This window comes from Hypanus sabinus, chromosome 15 (genome assembly GCF_030144855.1).
Source record: "Hypanus sabinus isolate sHypSab1 chromosome 15, sHypSab1.hap1, whole genome shotgun sequence".
NCBI classification, from domain to species: domain Eukaryota; kingdom Metazoa; phylum Chordata; class Chondrichthyes; order Myliobatiformes; family Dasyatidae; genus Hypanus; species Hypanus sabinus.
Window position 1 is genome coordinate 76,261,036 of NC_082720.1, and position 10,516 is coordinate 76,271,551.

Sequence of the window (10,516 nt, forward strand, 5' to 3'; positions counted from 1 at the left end):
ACAACAAGAGTATTTTAAAACTGAGACGGTAGCATATAAAAGTGCATCTTCAAAAGCTGAGTGTACCATGTATGATTTTGATACATTGTTGTGTCAATACTCTACTATTTAGTTGGAAGTTACTTCTTTTAATAAAGGATGCTCTGTCAATAGCTTGTCCTCCATTTATTAACTTATACAAGCAGCAATACACAAGAGCCTATCAGATATTTGTGACGTTGGCGGATTAGGGAATAATGTAGGTTAATGAGTGCAAGAGTGAAGGCTCAATAGGATTTAATGTGAGGGAAACCATCATATCACAGTTTAGGGTGAGATCGGGATTATCTAGGATGGAAAATACATTAACTTCCTGTAGGCTTCTGGATTAGTCAAGTCTGAGGAGTAATAAATATACAAGTGGTTTGGCAACAGTGGGAGTGCAGAATCATGTGCTATAAAAGGGAGGTAGCATCGTATGGTCTTTATGATATGATGAATATGATGTCTGGTTGCCGATAGCCGGAGACAAAGGTCAGGGAAGAGCACAGAATCAGTGGCTAGTGCAAAATCTTCTTGGCAGTGACCACTGATAATGATTTCAAATTTCTGAGTACTTAACTGAAAGAATCTCGCCTCAAACAAGTCTGAATGTTGGGTTGACAGCCTGATACCCAGTGAGGGCTGGATAGACAAGATAGTGCAGTGAAGCTGGGCGTTTCAAGTGAAGTTACAGAGGAAAAGCGCGTCAAGGAGAATTAGCAACTTAAGACTGAGAAACAGAGTTATAAATAATGCAAAGTAAAGATAACACCAAGGATAAAAGGAAACTTCTTGTGGTCCCAGAAGAAAGTAAGTGGATATTTTTCATCCTGGAAGCTCTGTTTTTAATTGCCCCCTTGAATATTTTTAATGTTCCTTGCAAATGTAACAAGATTAGACTGTTTCAGATCTTTCTGTAATTTCCAGAGGTTCACTTAAACTGCTTTATTAGGTTGCAGCCCTTGGTGAACCACAGTTTACTGTGGCACATGTCTCTCAAGTCCCATGTTTACTATTCCCTTACTTGTGGTTGGTTATGTCATCTGGCATAAGGCATGAAATTTCCAAAATACACATTCCTTTCCACAGGGATGTACTGCAGATTGTAAAGAGTTAGTTTTATTTACTCAGTTAAAATAACATTAATATGGGGGTAATTACTGTAAATGGTAACTGGCCACCAGCATATAAGATACATGTCCCCCATTCATTGGCCAAAATTGTTTTTTCTTGCATGTTCCAACTTATGAAGTTCTCCAGGGATCTCTGATTTATTTTGATTGCTATACAATTTGAGATCCTATTGAGTATTGGCTCAGGCTTAAAATGGAGAACCTTCAGCAGGTACATAAGCTAAGTACAGAAACTGTGTTAAGAGCCAGATAATCTCAGCTGGCATTGGAAAATGACACCATGTTGATATTTTACACGCAGTGGAAAGCAAAGCCACGGGAATCCACTTCAAACATAGCCTATTGAACCATCTGCTCACCTCCGCCAGTGCAATGCACTAATTATTTGATTGAGTTTGACATTAGTGAGAGAGTGTGAATGCTATTTATGTTTCAGCGAGCAGCTTGATTGTGATCGGAGTAAACATGAGATTTGTGAAGAGGTGCTACATTGGGAGTGGAAATACTATTTTTCTTTCTGTACAGCAGGAAACCAAAAGGACTAAGTAGGGTGTTTGAAGCTGAAGTTTGTACAAGGTCATTTTAGCTTGCTGAGAAGTTAATTCTGCAAGCAGTAAAGGGGCTCCTCTAGGAGGAGCTGGGTTGTGACAAGGAACAGCCAGGATCAGGCTTATTATCATTAACATATATAATTAAACTTGATGTTTTATGACAACAGTACAGCAGAAGACATAAAAAATACTATAAGATACAAGAAATAAATAGGTACATAGATAGATAAACAAACAAACAAACAAATAAATATGAAGAAGAGGAAGACTGGAGAATGGACCATTCAGAAATCTGATGACAGAGGGAAAGACACTGTTCCTAAAAAGTGTGGGTCTTCAGGCTCTCGTACCTCCTCCCTGTCGGTTGTAAAGAGAAGAGGTCATTGGACAGGACAGCATGGTAGTACAGCAGTCAGCACGACACTATTACAGCTCGGGGCATCAGGGTTCAGATTTCAATCCTGGTAAAGAGTCTCTGTATGTTCTCCCTGTGGAATGTGTAGGTTATTTCCAGGTACCCTCTGGTTTCCTTCCACAGTCCAAAGATGTACTGGTTAATTGGTCATTGTAAATTGCTCTGTGATTAGGTTAGGGTTAAATAGACAATAGACAGTAAGTGCAGGAGTAGGCCATTTGGACCTTCTAGCCAGCACCACCATTCACTGTGATCATGGCTGATAATACCCCGTTCCTGCTTTCTCTCCATATCTCTTGACCCCGCTATCTATAAGAGCTCTATCTAACTCTCTCTTGAATGCATCCAGAGACTTGGCCTCCACTGCCTTCTGGGGCAGAGCATTCCACATATCCACCACTTTCTGGGTGAAAAAGTTTTTCAGCATCTCTGTTCTAAATGGCCTACCCCTTATTCTTAAATTAAGGTTGTTGAGGTTGCCAGGCTGCATGGCTCCAAGGGCTGGAAGGACCTATACTGCGCTGTATCTCTAAATAAATGCATACATAAATAAATTCGCACTGTAATCTCATTACACAAATCCAGCGACCATTCTGTTATAGACTGTAATGCAAAAATGCAGGACCCAATGTCGTTAAAGGAACACATCAGTCTGCGCCAGTCAACAGTCATGACAGCCAGTCAGGAGACCTTAAAAGGGTGGGAGAGTGTATGTTAGTCTACAGATACTAGCAGCTTACTAGAAGACATGACCAAACACAGATAAAGGTGGCACTCCAATTTTATGATACATCCCTGTGGCTTCAGTGTACCAAATGGAGAAAGGTCTTTTAATCACAGGTGACCATTGGATTCATGTGTTATATGAAACTGAGATACTGTTTACAAGAGTAATTGTGGCTTTAAGGTTGGTTGGTTTGAGGTGACCTGAGGAACAGTGCCACACGTTGATTATTGCAACATGGTGTTACTGTGTTTACACAACATACAGACACTTGCCATCCTCAAACTGGGAATGAAATATATAAATAGTAGAAAAATACAGAAAGCACGCAAGTGTACATTGAAGGAGAACTCAGAAGAGGCGATAACTGAAGTGAACTCCGTGTTCATGGATTCAATGTCAAAACTACTTTAATGGCCTCCTACCTATCATAGGACAATATCAGGAAATCCCTCATCAAATCTAAGGTCACATTTACTTTACCCTAACATTTATATTAATGTCAAGTTTGCAAATATTTTTTCAGTATTATTCACTCCCTCCCCCCACTCAATTGTAAGATATTGATTTTTTTCCCTCTGTAGTACAATGACTCAGAATTATCTGGTGATTGTAGATCTCCTGTCACTTCAATGGATCTGATAATTTTCTTGTAACCCAACTCTCCATCTCCAACTAATAATGTATAATGACACAATGTTATTTCTAACATTTCAACTTTATCATTCACTTGACTTGGGAATGCTACCTGTGGTGAACTACATATACCTGTCTGGAAACGCCCCCCCCCCCCCCCCCGCTGACTGCTCCTGTGGCTCCTCCCACAGACCCCAGTATAAAGGCGATTGGAGCCACAGACCCTTCCTCAGTCTCCAGGATGTCGTGTGATGGTCACTTGCTGCTTGTGCTTTCTTCCAGCCAATAAAAGCCGACCTTAATCTACGTCTCAGAGTTACCGATGGTGCATCACTACCCACCCCCCCCCCCCCCAAATGAGGCCCAAATATCTCTGGCAACCATCATGCTATTGTCCACCTTATGAAATACCTTTGTGATAATGTATTTCCATGCCCTGAATATTAGCATAATCTTTCTCCCCATAAGTAGATGGACAAGTACACTATTCATCAATTCTGATAGAATATCAATGTAAAACTGTAAATCAAGGCAATAAAGTACTGAGAAATTCTTGGAGAAAGGACAAAAAAAAACTCCAACCAACATATACATTCTCTATAATTTTAAATGCAAAAGAATTCTGCTGAATTTGGACCTCATTATTCTGAAACTTTACACTGATTTTAATAAGAGTGAACATCAAATATGCCCAGAAACATTGTTTCTACTTTTCCCCATCAAAGTGCCTTATTGATGTATAAAATCAATATTTTTTCTTCCACAGCTACCAATATATTGAATCTAGACTTTCATTCCCTATCAGCAAGACTGGGCTGACTATAGAACAAAGTAAGTTGTCTGTTTCTGAAACTCAATTCTGTTGAAGTCAATAGATTTCTAGCGATGATTTCTTAGAAGGGAACTCTAATTTGGGGCCAAGTGTGGTGCTGAATTAATGATAAATTTTATGACACAGAATTACAACTTTTAGAACAGTGTGCAATAGCTCCTTTAATTAGACTCATCCAAGATCTTTATGCAAGCATTCACTCAATAGTTGAAATTCTTTGTAAAGGGTATTAAATTTAATAAGTGATCATTCATCAGTAAATGAGGCCTGGAGCTAGTGACATGTGCTTTACTACAGAGATTTCAGAGTGGCCAAGTTTGTGCAACATCTGTTTTGTTAGTCTCAGTATGCCATATTGGTTAATTAAGTAACCTTGGAATTCAAGGCTCTGTGGTTTTCATGTTTTTAAACATTTTTAAACAGCCTGTATTCCTACAAATATCCCTGCTCAGCAGACAACTTACTACAACTCACATGATCAGTGTTATAATGACGTCACTGCTGTCTTTCTTCACTTATCAACCAGAGGGAAAGGAAACTTGTGGAGTTTTATTGATTTGCTTCTAAAGTTAATCTCCTTGCTTTTACCTGTACACAAGTTACATGTAGCGAGCAGTCTGGATGGTCCCCTACACTTACTCTTTGTGGTGAACTGCATATACCTGTCTGGACACGCCCCCCTGCTGACTGCTCCTGTGGCTCCTCCCACAGACCCCTGTATAAAGGCGGTTGGAGGCACTGCTCCTCCCTCAGTCTCCAGGATGTTGTGTGGTGGTCTCTTGCTGCTAATAAACACCTATTGTTCACCTCCCGTCTCCGAGAGTTATTGATGGTGCATCACTCTCCATGGTGTAGGACCTCTGAGTTTGTTTCCAAACAGTTTTGGTAATAGGCCCATCAGATGGCCATTGTTGATCACATGATCATAAGCCGGAAATCGATCTTTGACTGCAGTATTAAAATTGTTTGCAAGTATTGGCTGCCAGCAATGGTCAGCCACCCACATTTCATCATAATTTCGTCTATGTGTTTCGTGTCAGTGACCTAGACGTAATGCTTTCCTCATCACTTGCTCTAACCTAACATTTATATTAAGGCCAGATTAGTAAATTGTTTTTCAATATTGAATACTCCCTCCCCCACTCAGGGATAAATTGTAAGATATTATTTTATTCTGTCGTACAATGACTCAGAACTATCCGGTGATCTTAGTGACCAAACTTGAAACAAAAGAGCACAAGTAACAGAAATAGTTTGTGAATAATAATGAGGATCAAGCAGAAGTCAGATACAGCATGTTTTCTATCTGTCTGGATTGACACAGTAAAAGGAACTGAAATTTGTTCTTCTCCTTTTACAACTGGTTAGTGGGATAGAAACACAGAAAACACTAAGCTCTTGAAGCTTGCTCCCCCATTGAGTATAATGATGCACAGCCTGGTGTAGAAACACCAATACCATCGAACGGAAAATCTGACGCAAAGCGAGGATGCGGCCCAGTCGGTCACAGGTAAAGCTCTCCCCACCATTGAGCACATTTACACAGAGTGTTGCCGGGGAAAGCAGCATCCATCGTCAAGGTCCCCCACTACCTGGGTCAAGCCCTCTTCGTGCTGCTGCCATCATGAAAAAGGCACAGGAGGCTTAGTGCTCACACCAGCAGGTTCAGGAACAGTTATTACCCCTCAACCATCAACCTTCTCTCAAACTCAGCTTCACTCAATTTCACTTACCCCATCACTGAAGAATTCCCACAACCCATGCACTCACTATCAAGGTCTCTTCATCTCATGTTCTTGATGTTCATTGATTATTTATTTATTATTATGATTTCTTTATTTTTGTTTGTTGCCTTTTGCACACTAGCTAAACACCCAAGATAGTGCAGTCTTTCATTGATTCTACTATGGATTTATTGAGTATACCTGCAATAAAATGAATCTTATGCTTGTAAATGGTGACATATATGTAGTTTGATAATAAACGTACTTTGAACTTTGATTATCTACTTCGATTCTACAAACATATATTCCCACATTCTTCCAATACCTTTTTTTTAAGAAACTTTTCTATCTTGAAAAATATTTAGTGATTCATCATCCACAGCCTTCCATTAACAAATGTTGTTTACTTTTAATTTTTGTTTAATTTAATTTAGAGATGTCTCATGGTATCAGGCCATGCTACCCAGCTAACCAATGTAGGGAGGAACCAGAGCACCCGGAGGAAACCCACGCAGTCACGGGGGAACGTACAAACTCCTTACAGACAGGAGCAGGAATTAGAACCCAGGTCTTTGGTACTGTAATAGCTTTACGCTAATGGCTACACTACAACAGCACTCCTCAACTTAAATTTCACCTCAAGTTAGTTCTAAGTTTCCTGCCTTGTAACCTGAGACAGCTCAAACATCCCCCATCCATCCAGACTCTCCACACTGTCAGAATTGTAAGATTTTAATAGATCCCTTCTCATTCTTCCAAGCCACAGTGGAAGCAAACCCGGTTGGCATATTCTCTCTTCACATGTCCCATCACCCCATAATCAGTCTGAGAACCTGTATCCAAACTGGCAAAGTATGTAACTGTCTGACTGGAGACATCAATGGCAGTGCCGCGACAATAGTCACCATCAACTACTTACTTCATTAAGAGCTTTCTATTATAATTGTAAACTATCATTGAAAAATGTTACTATTGCTTGGAAATTGCCAAGTCAGAAAGAAAGCAGTGCTACCTGAAAGAAGAAATACACTTTTTCCAACACATAAACTTTACCTCTAGTCAAATGAAATGAACAGCTTACATTAAAAGTGTTTGCACTCCTCCAGAGAATGATTGTATGGTGCAATAAGTAAACGTGAATGCCTTCAGCAAAGCACCATGCAAGGACACTATGTTCATGCATTTATTATTCATGTTGTTGCATGAAACTTCAGCTTGAGCCTCTTCAAAAAGTGCCAAGCGTACTATATCAAAGTTTGTTGCTGACACAAAGATTGATGAGAAGAGTAGGTAGTGATGAAGGAATCAACTAGTCTGTAAAGGGATCTTGACCGGTTAGAATTAAGTGTGTAAAGAACAAAAGTGGCAAGTGAAATGTGAGAAAATGTGCTATTTGTGGGAAGAATAGAAATAGTTTAAATTGTGACGATTACTGAAAGTCATTGTACAGCAAGATCTGGGTGGCCTTGAGTATGAACACAAGAGGTTAGTATGAGAATACAGCAAATAATTAGGAAGGCAAATGGAATGTTGGATTTAATTGCATGAAATTAAATATCAAAGGAGTGTGGACATGCTGCCACTATACAGGATAATGACTGGATCATATCTGAGTTCTGTCCGCACTTTTGGTTTATATTTTCAGAAGAATATGTTTGGAGGCAACAGATGTAAGTTTGACTGGGTTGACTCCTGGGGTGAAACCAAATGAAGAAAGGTGTAGCAGATTGGGTTTGTTCTCATTGCAGTTCAGAAGAATAAGAGGTAATTTTAATGAAAGGCAAAAGGTTCTATGAATATATTTCTTTTTCTGGGCAATCTAGAATGAGGAGGCAACATTTCAAAATAAGAAATTGTCTATTTCAATAGGTTTCAATAGGTGCGTTTAATGTCAGAGAAATGTATACAATATACATTCTGAAATTCATCTTCTTCACAAACATCCACAAAAACAGAGGAGTACCCAGTTAAAACATTAGAACCTCAAAGCCCTCCTCCCCACTCCCCCTCCCATGCACAAGCAGCCCCGAAGCAACAATCATCCTTTCCCCCACCAGCAAAACAGCTTCAGCACCCTCCCCTGACCACTCAAGCGTGCAGCAAAGCATCAATAAAGACACGGACTTGCAGTACCCCCAAAACTACTTGTTCACCTCTTTTTTCAACATACCACAGGCTCTCCCTCTCTCCCTAATAAGGGGAAAAGAGAAAGAAAAGGAGAAATTTAAGATGAAGATAAAAATAAATTTTATTGCTCAGAAGAATGTGACTCTTTGGAATTCTTGATGTCAAGTCATAATGTATATTCAAGGCTAAGATAAGCTTCTGGACCACATAGGAATTGAGGGTTATATTGCTGCAGAAAGTGAAGTTGAGTCCAACTATCAGATAAGCGATAATCTTATTGAATGATGGAGCAACGTTGGTGGCCGTATGGACCTCCTTATCATATTTTTAAAATATCTTATGTTTAATTTCACTCAAACCACTCCAAAATAGAAGAATTAGTTGCCCTTACAAACTTTATTATTCATCTTGAATAGTAACATACCTAACAGTTCTCTGAGCATAATCTTTGTTAGGAAGTTTGATTATTGAAGTTTTAGGAACTTATTTGTATAAACAGATTATGAATTTCATGAAAATGGTCTTAGAAATCAGAATGATTTCCGATCAGAACTAATCAGAATGAGAGAAAGCAAGATTCACAGATTTTAATGAATTGTAATTGTAACTGAATCAGGTAGATGAAAACCTTGGAAAGTCAGATCAAAGTATGCATTCAGCGGCCACTACATTAGGTACTTCATTAGTAGTCCATCCACTTCAAGACTCAATGTGTTGTATATTCAGAGATGCTCTTCCGCACACCATTGTTGTACCACGTGATTATTTGAGCTACTGTTGCCTTCCTGTCAGCTTGAACTAGTCTGATCATTCTCCCGCGACATCTTCATTAACAAATCATTTTTGCCCACAGAACTGCCACTGACTGAGTGTTTTTTGTATTTTGTACCATTTGCTGTAAACTCAAGACTCTAGAGTCTAGAGACTATTGTGTAGGAAAATTCAAGGAAGTCAGCAGTTTCTGAGCTACTTAAACCACCCCTCCTGGTAACAACGATCATCCCATGGTCAAAGTCACTTGGATCGTATTTCTTCTCCATTCTGATATCTGGTCTGAACAGCAGCTGAACCACTTGACTATGTCCGCATGCTTTTATACATTGAGTTGCTGCCACATGATTGGCTGATCAGATATTTGTATTAACAAGCAGGGGGATGCAGGTGTGGCTAATAAAGTGGCCACTAAGTCTCTAGGCTCTAATACTAACTTTATTCTAATATTTCAAACTATCTCATGTCACAGCAGCTGTCCAGAGGATGGAATAATACAAAAGGGGAGAAGCCAAGTACAGTTACTTAGAAGCAAATTCTAAGTATTTGATTACTTGAATACCAATAACCTTTCATACATTTCCAAGACAAAAGCTTGGGTGCTTTTCAACATAAAGGGCGCATCTCAAGGAAAACAATAGTAGCTTTCCTGCGGGTTTATTCCAAGAAAATAATTACTTGAACTATCAGTTGAATCTTCCAGAAAAACTTCACAAATTTGAGAGACTGGAATTTTGGATTCATTTTTTTTTTGCTTCATTTACTATCTTTTGGCATCACTATGCCACAGTCCAGATTCTATCTGAGACATCAGTTTAACAAGTAACTCCTAAGCTCTTAATGATTAATTTAAATAAATTGTATGTAAGATCTTGGCCAAAACATTGCACTTGATTATTTTAAGGTCTACCTTTGAACTTAATCTGGGAAAATACTTAGTGTTTACCTGACTCGTCCACATCTTTCCCCTCCAGATGTCATATTGAGATCCCATCGTGAAGAAACAGCCAAATAAGTTCAACAATTTAAATAAGAATCCTCTTGTTCAGATATGGAAGAGGTTCAGATTTTGATGGCTGGATAGGGAGATATTTCAAATTTATACTGAGCAGTTTTCATTAACCTCTTTCTCTGATTTCATTTTGGAAGGACACGATGTTCTGAAAGGGTGAAAAGTACTGTATGGAGCAGCTGAAGAATATTTATGTAATGTGAGATGCTGTCTTGAAAAGCTATTTAGAAGTCTGTCAAATAAACAATAATTAACAATATACATAATTTGATTTGATATGTTCTACATTAAAATTTTAGCAGTTGTATATTTGGAAATATCATTAAAAATTTAATATTTTTGAATACAATTGCTGTATTTCAGATAATCTTTCATGTCAGGGAAGTAAAAAAAGAATTAAACTTTTCTTCTGAGTGTAAAGAGATGCAAAAGGACTAGAAATAACCATCAAGATTTATAGGGAATGTTCACCATTTTTAAAATGATGTTTTCATATTTCATTTTCTACACTTTTTAGTTATAGTGCTGAAGTCTCACACCTAGAAATTAGACCCAAGAACCCATAACTGC

The 10,516-nt window shown here is 38.6% G+C and overlaps 1 long non-coding RNA gene across 1 annotated transcript; it reads left to right on the forward strand.

Annotated features, from left to right (window-relative positions):
- Positions 1-317: 317 nt before the first annotated feature.
- Positions 318-10,313, forward strand: LOC132405195 (uncharacterized). Its single transcript, XR_009515789.1, has 3 exons — positions 318-831; positions 4,247-4,311; positions 10,084-10,313. It is a non-coding gene; the product is annotated as an uncharacterized LOC132405195 (long non-coding RNA).
- Positions 10,314-10,516: the final 203 nt, after the last annotated feature.